At 33.4% G+C, this 16,762-nt stretch overlaps 1 protein-coding gene across 6 annotated transcripts in view; it reads left to right on the plus strand.

The window, feature by feature from the left end:
* Nucleotides 1-16,762, plus strand: part of SEMA3A (semaphorin 3A) — a 501,460-nt gene that overhangs the window by 156,351 nt on the left and 328,347 nt on the right. For 5 of the 6 annotated variants that reach the window (XM_043871699.1, XM_043871697.1, XM_043871692.1 and 2 more), the window contains one exon: nucleotides 4,817-4,896. The gene's annotated coding sequence lies outside the window, so the exon portion shown is untranslated. Of the gene's footprint in view, nucleotides 1-4,816; nucleotides 4,897-10,074; nucleotides 10,158-16,762 lie in introns of all 6 variants that reach the window. The other variant, XM_043871698.1, reaches the window with a different exon arrangement.

Consider the following 16,762-nt stretch of genomic DNA (forward strand, 5'->3'; position numbering starts at 1 on the left):
GACTGAACTGGACTGAACTGAAGGTTAAATTTAACAGAAATCTACTTAAATATTTTTAATTTCTGATTTGCATCTTTTTTCATGTTATAAAAGCCATTATATTTTTACAACTTAGTCTGGGAACTTGAAAAATGTATGTGTCTTCCCTGAACAGTTTGCATATTTTCTAATGATATAACAACCCCAGATGTGCAAATTCTAAATCTTGACTATATGTTTTTAATCCTCTGTTCATAGGCTTGGAGCTCTGAACACTCACGTAGTCTGACTTAGATTCTTACCTCTGTGTTTCCTAAACACATGTGACCATCATTATATTTTTTATACTGGACTACATCATTAACTTAGTTGTCTGAATTTTTTAGTAAAATAAAAGAAGGGAGATAGGAACACATAGTCTTTCGTTGACTCAAACATATACATTCATTCAAATATTTACATTCACTTAAAATACATATTTACTTTATATATTTGTATATATATATACAAATATATATATTTGAATGCTCCTCTCTACCAGATATTGTTCTTTTCACTGAGGATTTAGTGGCAAATAAAAAGCAAGTCCTTCCCCAGAAGTTACATTTTAGCTTGCATGCCTAACTTAATTTTACACCTAAAACATTGTCTGACAAATTGCATATGTTTAATGAGTATTTAAAATGTATTAACAAATAAATAAAATGTGGAAACTGCATAATTAAACATGATAATCTTTGAAGTTACTTAAATGTACACATTTTAGACCAATTTAAGTATTTAGAACAAACACATGTCTTTAAGTTATTTAAAATATATCTACCAATTCTAATCAGAATCACTTTGAATTCTGTATCATAAATGAAATTAAACCTCAAGTGATTAGTTTTCAATGTTTTCATATCTGTTTCTCAAATTACCTGATCATTTCATCCACCCGAGAGAGAGAAGGAGAATTGGAGGGAGGAAAGGAGAAAAAATAAAAGAGAGATCAAATTTGGAATGAACTTTTCTAGAAATATTAAAGATAATTTTAAGTCTTTGCAATAAACTTGCTATGTTATTTTTAAAGAAAATGACCAATGCATGTTTCAGTTCACCGGACTCCTACTAAATCATTGGCTCAATGAAAACAAGTACAGCAGAAAGTAGAATGTTGTAGCTGCTCTTAGTACATCCCTGTAGAAACTAGCAGACATCAGATTTATCACTGTCACAATTTCTTTAAGAGTTTCCAGGAGAACACCAGGATCAAAGCAGAGAAGTAGATAAGATAAAGAGTAACAATATCTCTGCAATAGGAGTTTCCCATTTAAGTTTTACTTATTACTATCATTTTAGAGCAAGTTGAAAGTATGCTGGCTCGGAATCTTTACCTAACACTAATGGAAACTCTTCTGACAGATATTTTGTTGAAAAATTACATGATATGAGTGAAAAAAATAAAAATAAAAGAACTGTCAGGTTGGATCAGATATTCTTTATCTGCAGGTACCTACTTGGCTCGTATAATCTTCCCAAAGAGAGTTGGAAAGACTCAATATGCTGGAAGATTTTCTGCCTTATCAGAGAAGAGGCATATTTTCATTCTGTCAAGCAAGTGTATTTTAATCATACTTTAAAATATATTAATTATGTTTAAACAACATAGTTTAAACAAAGTATTAGAGTAAATTTTTTCAGCCAACATGATGGTTCCATTGTAGTCAATTTGATAAAGAGATAAATGAGGTACTAAAACTTCCATTGTATAAATAAGAAACTTTAATTATAGTATCCATAGATGGGGGTTGTTTTTTCTTTGGTTGCTTGTTTTGTTTTACAATATTTTGATTTGAGCAATGTATTGTTATTATCTAGAAAATTGTGTTCATGACATAGATTTCACCATTTTTTTTTTTACCAGTTTAAACTTATACTTTGCCTCTCCACATCTAAGTCATTCCTCTGTCACTCTTAACTCTGACTTTTTTGCCTTTTCTGGGCAATCAGTGTACAATATTGCCTCGGGACCTTGCTATTTATTTCTTCTTTGATTGTAAATACTCTTTCCCAAGATAGGCACATGGTTTCTTCCTTCAGACCTAAGGTAAAACATCACCAACTCAGAGAAGACTTCCCTGACCATCTGAAGCAAATTAATACCCACCTACCCTCTATGTTCTTGCTTTATAACACATAATATTGCCTGACATTGTATTATAAGTTCATATGTTATTTTTTTTATTATTTGTATAAGGCAAGGCACTTTAATTATTTATCACTACTGTCTAAAATAGTAACTGACATATAGTAAATAGGCTTCCCAAGTGGTGCAGTAGTAAAGAATCTGCCTGCCAATGCAGGAGATCAAGAGATGTGGGTTCAATCCCTGAGTCAGAAAGATCCCCTGCTATAGGAAATGGCAACCCGCCCCAGGATTCTTGCATGAAAAAGTCCATGGACAGAGGAGCCTGGCAGGCTACAGTCTATGGGATCACAAAATATCAGACACGACTGAGCATGCACACAAATGCATAGTAAATACTCAATAAATGTTTATTGAATTAATAATATCTACAAGGGTTATGAACAAACAGTCCAGTTATGGTTTATGTCTGTAGTATATGTGGCTGCTCATGAAATTGTTAAAACATTCATAACATCAGGACAAGAGAAAATTCAAAAATAGAAAAAGCGAAAGCCTTTATATTTGGAACAAAACTTTTGGCTTCCTCTAGTAAAATTCTGAAATCAGAATGCTGAAATATTCTGACCCGCCCTTCAGCAGGCCTTTAGTCTTCATATGCAGAAGATTCAACTATATGGTAGGTATGATCACCACAAGCAGGGCTCAAGAGATTGGCAATGCCCTCAAAGTAAGCTGATCTCTAGACTGGCCATTGGGATTTCTTTTGCACAAATCAAAAGGAAACCTACATGTGGTATACATTCCTCACCTACAGGCCATTGCTGATAGAGGTTAAGGAAGAAAGACAGCCCCCATATTAGTCTAACAGTGTCTATCTGAAATCACGAGAAATTCACACATCATTTGCTGGATCAGAGAGCACTGTTATCAAGAGTCAAGTGGACACCCTAAAGCCTTGAACACTCCTGACAAGACCTCACAACAATTCTTCTGCCCTCATCTCTGTGGCCTATCTTGGGGAAATGAGAATTTGACTTATCATGCTTATTTTTTTCCTTTTATGTAGTGGCCAGAACTTCCACATCATTCCTGATTCTCAAGACTCTAATCCTCAACCTCAAATTCTGTTTGTGTTCTTTCTCTATGCTCTCTGTAACTCACCAATCATGTCTCTTTATTTTCAACTGCTTGAGGCTTAGTTCTTCCCTTATAACCCTGCTTCTCATACCAGCTTCCGAGAGATGACTATATTCCTGTCACACCACTTAAATTACTAGGATTGAGGTGGGGTATGTTCTGTTGCTTCTTACTGTCACTTCTAGAGCAGTCTCATTCCTCTTTCCTAAATTCCCTAGCTGTGATCTCATGACACTGCTAGATACCACCTGCTACTCCTCTTTACAGAAGTCTTCCACCAACCTCTGGTCACTTTCTCTCTTCTTTCAAAATTTTAGATTTACCTTACTGTCACTCTTTCCAACTCCATTCTTGACATATAGTATGGTAATTTCAACATCCATAGCAATGTCTTCAAAAACTCTATTTGCTTAGTTACTTGACTCCTCTCCTGCAAAGATCTCATTTTCCACCATGAAATAATTTCATCATCTTGTGATGTATGTGAACTGGAAATATTTAATATGGTATTGACATTTGAGTTTTGATGTCTGTATATATCTTTAGGTTAATAAGTTTTCTGTTTTCTATATATACACCTAATATAAATTCTTTGCTCACATCAACTTTTTAAGTTATCTCTAATCTTATCACCTTGGTAAAGCATCCAAAGAAGCATGTAGGATAATATATTCTGTATTTCTCAAATATATATTAATATAGAAATAAATCTATATTTCTCAAAAATGTATAGTAAAAGAAACAGGATTAGAAATAACTGTGAAAGAAATGTTACTTCTGTATTACTATAGTTTTTATTAACAAATAATATTTAATAAGACATACCCGGCTAATGAATATTTATAAACTCTTTGTTGCTTTGACAAAATGAGACTCTGTATAATTCAGTTTAGGGCCCAGGTCTGAATTGTCTTTATTTTCTTTTCTACATCTTTGTTTTATTTATTCAAATATGAAATAGTGTGTGATTAATGTTGCAAAGCATCTATTCTAGTAAAGTAAAACTATTCAAAGTATATTTTAAATTTCATTCTTAAAATATTCAGTTATTTAAAAATTTTATTTACTTTATATATATAGTATATTTTCTTTGTTCAGGGGGGAAGAAAAGCTTTTGTTAAAATATAATCCAGTTACTTGCTGGCAGAGCCGTGAAATTACTTCTTAGCTATGTTGTCAGTTTGAGCCTTTCATCATCAATTGTGAAAAAAGTTAATGACATCATAGCATTATGAACAAATCAATAGAGTGTGTTAGAGTTTCAACTAATTCTCAAATAAATCAGTTATTCTTTAGCAGAGTCAGAGACTAAATAATGAATTATTTCAAAGTACCTCAAATCCAATTATAATTACAAATTGTAATTTGTTTAGAGGAACCAGAGTGAAATGGCTGTCAGATTCAGTGTCTGCCTCTCATAATACCTTTTTCCTTCTTAAATTGCATTTTGCAATGCAAGGAATTAAGACTGTTTGAAGAAATTTATACTGACTTTTAAGCACCTATTAATTAATAGCTAATTATTTGATTTAAATTGAATACTAAGAATGAGCTTATTTATTTTTATAGGATACTTAATGTCTCCAGATACTTAAACAGTTGGATTGAACAAATGTACCTCAGGAATTAAGAATTCTTCCTGGAAAGAGGTAAGAAAATATGCATGTTTGTACGTTAATAAGTTTTGGTGAAAAATTTAGATTTACTAGTACATTTCTTTGGCATATAATTTAGAAGGTAATTTTTAAAAACTAAAGGCACTTTCTATTTTCATTTATATAATTTCTTCTGTGGAATGATTTGGTTATATGAGAGGGCTCCAACATGTCAGACAAAACAAAAAGAAAACCAGTTTTTAGGGAAGCCTGCCCTGACCTGCTTACTCCCTCAGTCATGGCCCACCACATGCCCTGTGGCCCGCCAGGCTCCTCTGTCCATGGGATTTCCAGGCAGGAATCCTGGAGTGGGCTGCCATTTCCTCCTCCACTTAGGGAAGCACATTGCCACTCTAAAATGTCAAGATCTGGATTGCTAAACTTTTACTTTTCTTTCTTTCTTTTATTTTTAAATTGTTATACTTAGGATTAGACTGGGTTTGCCATGTTCCTCTGGAGCCACAGAGCAGAGATAGTTGGTATTATGGACAGATTGCCATCCAGAAAGATCCTTTGGCTAGCCTGGCCCTTTACATTTCCTCGACCACATATGGTTACTATCAACTAGAATCCATTCTCAGGTTTAAGAGCCAAAACCGGAGGGAGGAGTCAGTTTTTAATGTGTTACGCTATCTTAATTTTGACCTAAAATATGAGATTAAAATATTACCTTTAAAATAAATATGGTTAGGAAATCGGAATGTATTTTTATTGACTTTTTTAACCCTCTTTAACTCTAATTGTTGCTCAAACTCATTTCATTGTATCAAGTAAGAAGAAAATTTATCAACATTAGACTTATCATTCCCACTGTGTTACATATAATGCTATTAGAGGGAATGAACAAAGGAGTGAAAACATATACTTAAAGGTCTATTAGTAGTAGTATGAGATTAGTAGGAAAAAAATTGAATGATTTAAAAAATTATAATAATAATTACATAATAATGTATATTATATATTATAAATAATTATATAATACTTTTAATAAATTAATAAAAATTTGATTTTTTTTCCTTATAGTTCTTTGAGTAGAATAAAATGTGACTCATCAATTTTAGTTTGACTTTTAGTAAAACTAAAGATTTTCCAATTTTATTGGATCCCTTTAAATTTAACTAGATGATTACTTCTACTTAATATGAACAACTGCTTTCTTCCAAATTTTTCATATTTAGTATCAAGAAAAATAAGATTCTTATGAAAACTATATTATAATTGAAGTTTCCCTTATACATGAAAAGCATTTACCATGTAAGGTAAAAATTCACTGACTTGAGATAATACATTGGAATTGTTAAAGTTAATATCAAGTCAGTATGTTTTTTTTTTATACAGGACAAATCTCATATTTCTAGTATTGGCAGGGCAATAAACACTTTGCCAGTTCTCTAGTACATACATATACGTATATACATGCATATCAGCATCTGTATACATATGTGTATATATTCATTTGGGGCTAGGTTAATTCTTAGCCTTTCACAGAACTAATTTCCTGGATTATATTTTTCATTAGTGCATCATATACACAGACAGTAAACATTTGCTGTCTTTTTCAACAAACAAGAACACTGATTTTCCCATTGCAGTCATCTCATAAGGCACCAATAAAGGAGGCATGGTTTGCAAAGTGAATTTTCTGGGTGCTAATTGAAATCTGTTCCAAATTTATGAAGGTCAAAGTCATGCATGGTGGTGGCTGTTTAGTCGGTAAGTCGTGTCTTATTCTTGTGGCCCCTTGGAGTGTAGACTGCCTGGCTCCTCTGTCCATGGGATTCTCCAGGCAAGAATACTGGAATGGGTTGCCATTTCCCTCTCCAGGGGATCTTCCCGATCCATGAATCATACATAGACTTGATTTCAATGTCATTGCCATCATTGTCTTAAATGTATACTTGAAAGTCAAGTCAGTTTTCCAAATTTAATTTATAAAAGCATCAGCAGCCCATGCAGAAGAGTCTTAAATCACTGGAAACAATTAACAATGCACACATTGGACTGAAGTGAGAAAAGAACGGGAAGTCAATTCATGTAGAACTTATAAAAGTCAGAATAGTACATTCAGCTAACACCTGATCAAATTTACTTCCAAGTAGTAGATCTAACAGAACTATTTGCAGAATTGAACTTAAGATTCTAGGCTTTGAGTGATACATATACAAACTGGGGTAGATAAATATCAGTTTATTTGAAAATGCTATCTGGCAGTTTCAAAGTGGGAGCCCCAAGACCTGTTTTTTTATCAATGTCCATTTTAGTGATGGTGCTACTTTGTCCTTTATTTACTCCTTTTTTCTTTCTTTTTTAACAGAAGCAACCTGAAGGAGAATTTTTGCTTGTAAATGTATGAAAATATTTAATATAATTATTTTAAAGAGTAGACAATCAAAATTTTGCTTGTCCTGCTAAATCTATTATTTAATGACTTATTTGCATGGGGAGTTCCAAGATCCATAACACTTTTTCCTCTCCTGAATCTGAGAACAGTTCTGCAAATATTGACTGTTTCCTAGACATGGCTTCATATAAGCTTGATTCTAAACAAATTCTAGGTTGAATATATATGAATACTTTACTAGGAAACTCATGACATAAATTTTAAGCATTCATAAAAAAGTAGAAGACAATTAAAAGAGATTTTAGTTAGGAAAATGATGTACTGATTTTGGAAGAGAGGAAAATGAGATAAAATTTCACATTAACTAAAGTTAAACATGTGTGGGTAAGACAGGAGATACAATCAGAATGCTAAAAAAAATTAAGAGTGGTATATACAATTCATTATTTCATTTGAAGTTCATTCTCTTATGACTGTTGAATAACTTTGGCCTGTTTTGTAAGTTAGAATGAAATTATATTGCAGACTCATATAGTCTGGATTTTTAGGGTGAATTATTGTGTGACCTTGAGAAAATTATTTAACTTTTATCAAATTTTCTCCTTTATGTATTGGACCTAATGATATTTTTTAAAATTTTGTTTGCTTATTTTTTTACATATTTTGAAATACTTCATGACTTACTTTAAAACTTGAATTTTATAACATACAGTATAGAATTCCCTTTCTGTGACTACTTTATAAATTACTTTTTTACTTACCTTATCTTTCAAAAGAGTTTTACTTTTTTCATGGGTGTTTAAGTATGTCATTTTTTTTTTTACTCTAGATTGTAATCTTTTTAAGGTGAAAAATATTCTTTATTCTATATATATATATGTATAAATATAAAAGTTGCTGGTGAATTGAGTTAAAACAGAACCATGTATAGCATTGAAATTCTTTAAAGGATGTCAGTATTTAATAAAGACTTAAAAAAAATTGATGAATCCTTTTGACTCAAAAGAGTCACCTATTAATTTAGCTGTTATTTAATTTTGATTTTTTAATAAATTCTCTTCAGCTTTTAGCATATTAATGTTTCAATATTTAATAGCCACTTCTAAGATTTTTTCCAGGAGTTAGAATATCTTTTCCTTATCTGAGAATCCAAAGACTTTTTTTTTTTTTTTTTTTTTTCAGAAAGGGAGAAGTTGAGCTAAGACATTAATGCTGAACTGAGCTCCTACTTAGCTATAGTTACAAGAACCTTGGTGAGCTGGGCAACTAGGCAAGCACTCAACTTATCATCCTGACCACATATTAGTGTCCACAGGATCAGAAGGAATGCTTAGAGCATAGCTTTTCTCCTGAGACATTCCAGTACATGCCTACCTTCCTCTGTATTGAGGGTGGGATTGGAATGGCCATGAGTAGAAGAAGAATGTTTCCTACCTCTTAGAAAAACTTCTTTGTCTGCAATGTTTGCACGGACTCTACTTCAAATTCAGACTGAGTTATTAATTTTTCTGGGCTAATAATTCCTTCTTTTCCTAAACTGTGATTTTTTTCTTCTATCCTTGTTAATCTATGCTAAATGATTTTAGGTCCACAGAATTTCTGAGCCAGCAGGGATTTAAGAGATCATTTCATTGTTTACATAAGGAAACTAAGGCCAAGAAAAATGTAATATAAGTCACAGACAGTAAGAACCTAAATTCCAAACTTTCATTCTCCAGTTCTTTCCTTTGTATCATCATATCTTGCTTTCAAAATACTACTTTGCTGAATTTTCTTCCTCTTTCATTTTAGGAGTATCTGTTCCATTATTTATCGGTATTGTCTTCAACTATGCTTTATGTCTGTGTGAGCAAAATAAAGAGATGACATTCTCATCTTTCACAGAGAAAAGTCTGTCAGTGGATAGAAATAATTGAACAGAAATGGTTGGATAATAAGATAAGCACATACGTACTGTGCTTCCTCAAGGAACAAACCTTTTTGGTGACTGGCGTTTTATGGCTGGCTAAATATTTGTTTTATATACATATATATCAGTATACAGATATATATATGGAATGTGTGTGGGGGCAACTCCCTCAGTCATGTCCGACTCTTTGGGACCCCACGTACTACAGTCCAGCAGGCTCCTCTGTCTGTGGAATTCTCCAGGCAAGAATACTGCAGTGGGTTGTCTTACCCTTCCTTCTCTAGGGGATCTTACTGACTCAGGAATCGAACCTGGGTTTCCTGCATTGCAGGCAGATTCTTTACCATTTGAGCTATCCAGGAAGCCCACATATATATATGCACATACATGCATATAAATGTAAACAACCATAAATGTTGTATATACATATATATATATATGGCAAAATGTTGCATAGAACTTTGCCTTTGTTAAACTCTCTGATATGTGTACAACTTCTTTGGGTGAAGGCTTTCTATTTATTTTCCCTTAATAACATTGAGGGGATAATTTAGGTAATCGAAATTGCTTCTTTGTAGAGGTCCAATGCTATGAGTTTTGACAGTACTGTACATACACGAAACCACCCCTACAAGCAAGATGCAGAGCATTTCTTTCCCCTGATAAGATTCCTTGTGACTTTTTACTCTTTTTGTACTATGCATCAGTTTGCATTTTATACAAATGAAATAAGTATACATTTGTGTGTGTGTGTGTTTTACTTAGCATAATGATTTAACAATTTACTGGTTTGTATCAGGAGTTCATTCATTTTTTTATTTCTAAACAGTATTCCATTGAATAGATATGCATTTGTTTATCATTCACTGGATGATGGATGTATCATCTCTATCTTTTGAATTTTCTGAATTAATTTTCTCAGCATTTGTGTGCAAGCCTTTGTGTGGACATATGTTTTCATTTCTCCTGGAAAAATACAGAAGATTGGAATATTAGAGTTGGTTGGTAGGTGTATATTTATTTATTTTTTTGAAATGACAGTTTTCCAAAACGGTTGTACCAGTTGTCATTAGCCTGAGCAGTGTATGAGAATTTCTGTGTCCAGCGTCTGTAAACTATCACCATTGAGCCAAATTCATCTGTACTTATAAATAAAGTTGTATTGGAACATAGGCACACTTATTAGTTTATGAATGAGTGCTTTCATGATATGAATGCAGAATTAACTAATTGTGACAAAAACCATATGGCCGACAAGATTAAAATATTTACTATCTGGTCCTTTAAACAAAAAGTTTGCTGATCCCTGCTCTGTATCCTTGCAAACCTTCATGTTTTCAGTCTTTTTAATTTTAGCCATTTTCATGTGAATAGGGTGATATTTCAGTGGGGCTTTAATTTTCATTTCCCTGATAAATAATGACATTACATGTCTTTTAAATTTATTTGCCATTTGTATGCCTTTTTTTTCTAATGTTGGTGTTCAGTCACAAAGTTGTGTCTAACTTCATGGACTGTAGCACACCAGGCTCCTCAGTCCTCCACTATCTCCCAGAGTTTGCTCAAACTCATGTCCACTGGGTCAGTGATGGTATGTAATCATCTCATGCTCTGCCACCCTCTACTCTTTTGCCTTCAATCTTTCCAAGTATCAAGGTCTTCTCCAATGAGCCAGCTCTTTGCATCAGGTAGAAATATTTTCTAAAATTTTAATTTGTTGTAAGTCTTATTAATTCTGATTTTTAAGAGCATTTTTATTGTCTAGATACAAGTCTTTTTGTAGATAAATGTTTTGTGAATATTTTCCTCCACTTAATAAATTTCATTTTTTTAAGTTTCTTTTGTATAGCAAAAAATTTAATGGGGATTAAGTGCAATATATCTTTTTTTTTCTTCTTTTATGATTATTGGATACTAAGAAATTGTGTTTATCCCAAGGTTACATTTTTTTCTCCAATATTTCTTCTAAGTTTTATTGTTTTAGTTTTGAAGGACTATGACATATTTTGAGTTGATTTTTACATGTAATGTAAGTAAGTGTCAAGATTAATCATTTATTCCATGTCAATGTCTAGTTGTTTTAGCATCATTTATTGAAGACATGTTTTTCTCCATTGACTTACCTTAAGAACTTCGTGAAAAATCAATAGCTATTTCTCGATTATCTAATTTTCTCCATTGAACTATGTATCTACCCTTTTGCCAATAACACAGTGACTTTATTTTTATAGCCTTGAAATTAAATTGTATAAGGTGATGAACTCAGCTACATTTTAAATTTTAAAATTTCTTTGGTTCTTATAGATTGTTTGCTTTCCCATAAAACTTCCCTCCCCCTCAAAGAAAGTCCTCATGAAATTTTAATTATGATTTTGTTGAATTTATAAATCAACTTGTGTTTCTTTAGACATTTCATTACTTATGTATAATTCCTTTGTCACCAGAGAACACACTGATATCAATCATTTAAAATCTACTGAGAGTTTTTTTAAGTCCCGCCATAGGTACTGCACTTTATATGCACTATGTGTTTACTGATTTATTTCTGTCTAGTTATTCTAATAAAATCTCTTACTGTGATTAGGCAATTTTAATTTTCTTACTTTAGTTCTGTCAATTATTCTTTCTCATACTTTGTGGACGCTTTTAAGTTCATACATGTTTATGCTCAGTATATCTTCCTGCTGAATTGATCCTTTAATCATTATGTACTGTTTCTTCTTATCTTTGGTAATGCTTATGCCTTGATGTCTATTTTAGATGATATTAACATAATCAGCACAGCATTCTTGTGGTTAATACTTGCATCTGTTTATTTTTAAGTCATCAATTTAATGGTGAAGTTGAACATTTAATGCATTCTGATTTCTGTTATTTTATCACATATATCCCTCCATTTTCTTACCCCCCCCAAAAAAAATGGGAAGGCTTTTAGGATCTTATATATGTCCCTGATAATCTGGCATGTAGTTATGTTATGCTTTTCAGGATTTGTTTTATTTTGTGATCTTCGCACTTAGTAGTAAGCAGACCCTTTTAATATGAAGATCCATGTCCTTCAGTTATGGGAAATATATATAAAGATCTTTATACCTTAATATGGGAATTCCCAGGTGGTGCTAGTGGTAAACAACCCATCTGCCAATGCAGGAGACATGGAAGACATGGGTTTGATCCCTGGGTTGGGAAGATCTGCTAGAGGAGGGCATGGCAATCCACTCTAGTATTCAAACCTGGAGAATCCCATGAACAGAGGAGCCTGACGGACTACAGTCCATAGAATCACAAAGAGTCAGAGATGCCTGAAGTGACTTAGCACACATACGTTTATATCTCTCTCTACATATAGAGAGATATTAATAGATGGAGATTGATATATATATATAATCATCAAGCTATATATATAGACAGATTTGTAAAATATATATAAGAAATTATATATTGTATGTATTGCAAATATGTATGTTTCTTCCCTAAGTTTTCTGTCTTTCCATTCTATTAGTCCTAAAAATCTGGTATTTGACTGCTTTAATTTATCCATTCATTTTCTTTTACTTCTCTTCTTCAATTTCTTTTTCCAGTTGTCATAATTTTAAGTGCTAAGAGCTCTTTTTGGTTCTCAATTCCTTTTTTTTCTTAGAGTCTTGTTTGCTTATTTATTTTGACTAGGTTAAGTATATTTTCTTATTTCTGGAGAAGGTTCATTATAGTTTTGATATGTTCATGTCTTTCATTGTCTTTGTTTTTTTCAAATTCCTTCAGTTGCTATTTTGGAAGTTTTTGTTCTCCACTCATGTTGTCAGTTTTCTCTTGAGCCAGATAATTCTGAATTGTCCATCAGTAAGATGTCAAACCATTTTTAAAAGCATTGTATGGGTGGAATTTGGGTGGGAGAGATTAGAGAGTATTTTGTGTGTCATTAGATTTCACTTTGTATTGGCCAGTAAGCAAATCAGTCTTTTCACAGTGACCACCAAATGGGATACTTTCTCTAGTGTGGCTTAGCAAGAAAAATTACTGAGGTATGCCAGTAAGCATTGATCATCTTCCCTTTTCCTTAGAGTAAGTAGATTTGCTTTTCTTCAGAGGTCTTCTAGCTCCCCTTTGTCAAGTTTATGTGAATTCCTTATTCCCAAATTTCCGTAAAGTCTTATATTGCTATGATCACTTTTATCATTCTTTTTATCCTAGTGGTTGAATATATTTCTTTTTGTTTGTTAATTCTCTTATACCTCTACTCAGGCTAAGGAAGAATGAAGAGGTGGATTTGTATGTTTAATCCTCTTAACAAATAATCATATTTCTTTAAATAGATTTATTTAACTTCCATATAATTATGAATGATGGCTATGTTTTTCCAGAGGTTTGATAGGCAGAAGAAAGTATTTCCTAAGTTTCTCAAGAACAAATATCCACACCAATGATTAATTATGCTTTCCTCCCTTGAGGCCATATCTTGAGAATCACTTTATAACTTATTGTCACCTTTTAGTATATGAAGAGAGAGAAAAAAAAAATACTTCACATCTGTCCATTCTATGACATACTAAGAGGTTTTACTAAGAGATTTGATAGATGAGGAATTCAAAATTATTGACTAAAGTGATGCTTTGAGATTATTTGCAGATTTCATTATTCATGTTATTTCTGTTCTCCTATTACCATAGATAATTGACTATAGCTTAAGTGTGAATATAGACTAAAATACAGTTATAGCTCATCTGAGTTTCATCAAAACTGTATGCCTGTTGGGACACAAGTGGACTTTAAAACAACTGATGTCTGGAAATGCTACCCATAGTCATCAGAGATTTGCCTGGGGTCTGAGACAGTTGCTGTGGAAACTATCACACTCCACTCTTTTTAGTGAAACCTTAACCAATAGCTGTTAGCCAAAACTGAAAATAAGAAGTGAAGAAGAAACCAGAATGAAGTGGGTATTAACATTAGTTGAATTTGTAGACTATTGTACATAGATCAATATAGATTAGTTCTTAAGAATGGAGTTTCTGGGAAAATTACTTTTAATCTACACCACAAATATTAAGATCAGATTTTCAAGTTTTTGAGGAATTTAGGTCCATATCATTCCAAATATGTGGTCACAAATTCCTCTGAACTTTCTTTGTTAAGGACAGTTATGTTTTGTTTCTAAAAGTGTAGCTAAAAAATTCAGACTGAAACATAGAATTAATTTTTAATCAAAAAAGTACAGCAGTTCAGATGAAATTATTTAATAGTTTGTATTTTAAGTACTGTTTTCCTCAATATTATTAAAAATCTCCAAAAAAAATGTATCAAGTGTTATTCAGAAAGTCAACTTACTGAATAATGTGACAAAAATGACATGATTTGAAGTGGTGTTAAAGCTGTAAATACATTATCAAATTGCCAAGTTGTGGATCTTTTATGAGGAGGAGTACTTGGGAGTTTTGTAGTGAAAATATATTTTTTTAAATGATGGCATTTAAAGATTTTTAACCTAACAATACTCACAAGGCTAAATTCTCCTTGTATAGTGATTAAAAGCTATAAAAGGAGTTCAGTTCAGTCCCACAGTCGTGTCCAACTTCGCAGCCCCATGGACTGCAGCACGCCAGGCCTCCCTGTTCATCGCCAACTTCCAGAGTTTATTCAAACTCATGTCCCTTGAGTCGGTGATGCCATCCAACTATCTCATCCTCTGTCATCCCCTTCTCCTCCTGCCTTCAATCTTACCCAGCATCAGGGTCTTTTCCAATGAGTCAACTCTTCACATTAGGTGGCCAAAGTATTGGAGTTTCAGTTTCAGCATCAGTCCTTCCAATGAATATTCAGGACTGATTTCCTTTAGGATGGACTGGTTGCATCTCTTTGCAGTGCAAGAGACTCTCAAGAGTCTTCTCCAACACCACAGTTCAAAAGCATCAGTTCTTTGGTGCTTAGCTTTCTTTATAGTACAGTTCTCACATCCATACTTGACTACTGGAAAACCATAGCTTTGACTAGACAGACCTTTGTTGGCAAAGCAATGTCTCTGCTTTTTAATATGCTGTCTAGGATGGTCATAACTTTTCTTCCAAGGAGCCTTTTCTTCCAAGGAGTCTTTTAATTTCATGGCTGCAGTCACCATCTGCATTGATTTTGGGGCCCCCAAAATAAAGTCTGCCACTGTTTCCACTGCTTCCCCATCTATTTCCCATGAAGTGATGGGACCAGATCCCATGATATTATTTTCTGAATGTTGAATTTTAAGCCAACTTTTTCACTCTTCTCTTTCACTTTCATCAAGAGGCTCTTTAGTTCTTCACTTTCTGCCGTTAAGGGTGGTGACATCTGCATATCTGAGGTTATTGATATTTCTCTTGGCAATCTTGATTCCAGCTTGTGCTTACCCAGCCCAGGGTTTCTCATGATGTACTCTGCATGTAATTTAAATAAACAGGGTGACAATATACAGCTTTGATGTACTCCTTTCCCAATTTGGAACCAATCTGTTGTTTCATGTCCAGTTCTAACTGTTGCTTCCTGATCTGCATATAGATTTCTCAAGAGGCAGATCAGGTGGACAGTTGTTCCCATCTCTTGAAGAATTTTTCAGTTTGTTGTGATCCACACTGTCAAAGGCTTTGGCATAGTCAATAAAGCAGAAACAGATGTTTTCTGGAACTTGCTTGCCTTTTGATTATCCAGCTGATGCTGTCAATTTGATCTCTGGTTCCTCTGCATTTTCTAAATCCAGCTTGAACATCTGGAATTTCACAGTTCACATACTGTTGAAGCCTGGCTTGGAGAATTTTAAGCATAATTTTGCTAGCATGTGAGATGAATGCAATTGTGTGGTAGTTTGAGCATTCTTTAGCATTACCTTTCTTTGGGATTGGAATGAAAACTGACCTTTCCAGTCCTGTGGCCACTACTGAGGTTTCCAAATTTGCTGGCATATTGAATGCAGCACTGTAATAGCATCATCCTTTATGATTTGAAATAGCTCAACTGGAATTTCATCACCTCCACTAGCTTTGTTCATAGTGATGCTTCCTAAGACCAACTTGACTTCACATTCCAGGATGTCTGGCTCTAGGTGAGTGATCACACCATCGTGATTATCTGGGTCGTGAAGATCATTTTTGTAGGATTCTTCTGTGTATTCTTGCCACCTCTTCTTAATATCTTCTGCTTCTGTTAGATCCATACCATTTCTGCCCTACACTGTGCCCATCTTTGCATGAAAAATTCCCTTGGTAGCTCTAATTTTCTTGAAGAAATCTCTAGTCTTTCCTATTCTAGTGTTTTCCTCTATTTCGTTGCTCTGATCACTGAGGAAGGCTTTCTTATCTCTCCTTGCTCTTTGGAACTCTGCCTTAAATGGGTATATCTTTCCTTTTCTCCTTTGCCTTTCACTTTTCTTTTCACAGCTATTTGTAAGGCCTCCTCAGACAACCATTTTGCCCTTTTGTCTTTTGCTTATTTCTTTTCCTTGGGGGTGGTCTTGATCCCTGCCTCCTGTACAATGTCACAAACCTCTGTCCATAGGATTGATGGAGGTTCTTCAGTTCTTCAACCATAAAAGAAGTATGGAGATACAAAATGAAAAAATAAAGGCATGTTTAATCACAGAGTATTTCCAG

This window comes from Cervus elaphus, chromosome 18 (genome assembly GCF_910594005.1).
Source record: "Cervus elaphus chromosome 18, mCerEla1.1, whole genome shotgun sequence".
NCBI lineage: Eukaryota > Metazoa > Chordata > Mammalia > Artiodactyla > Cervidae > Cervus > Cervus elaphus.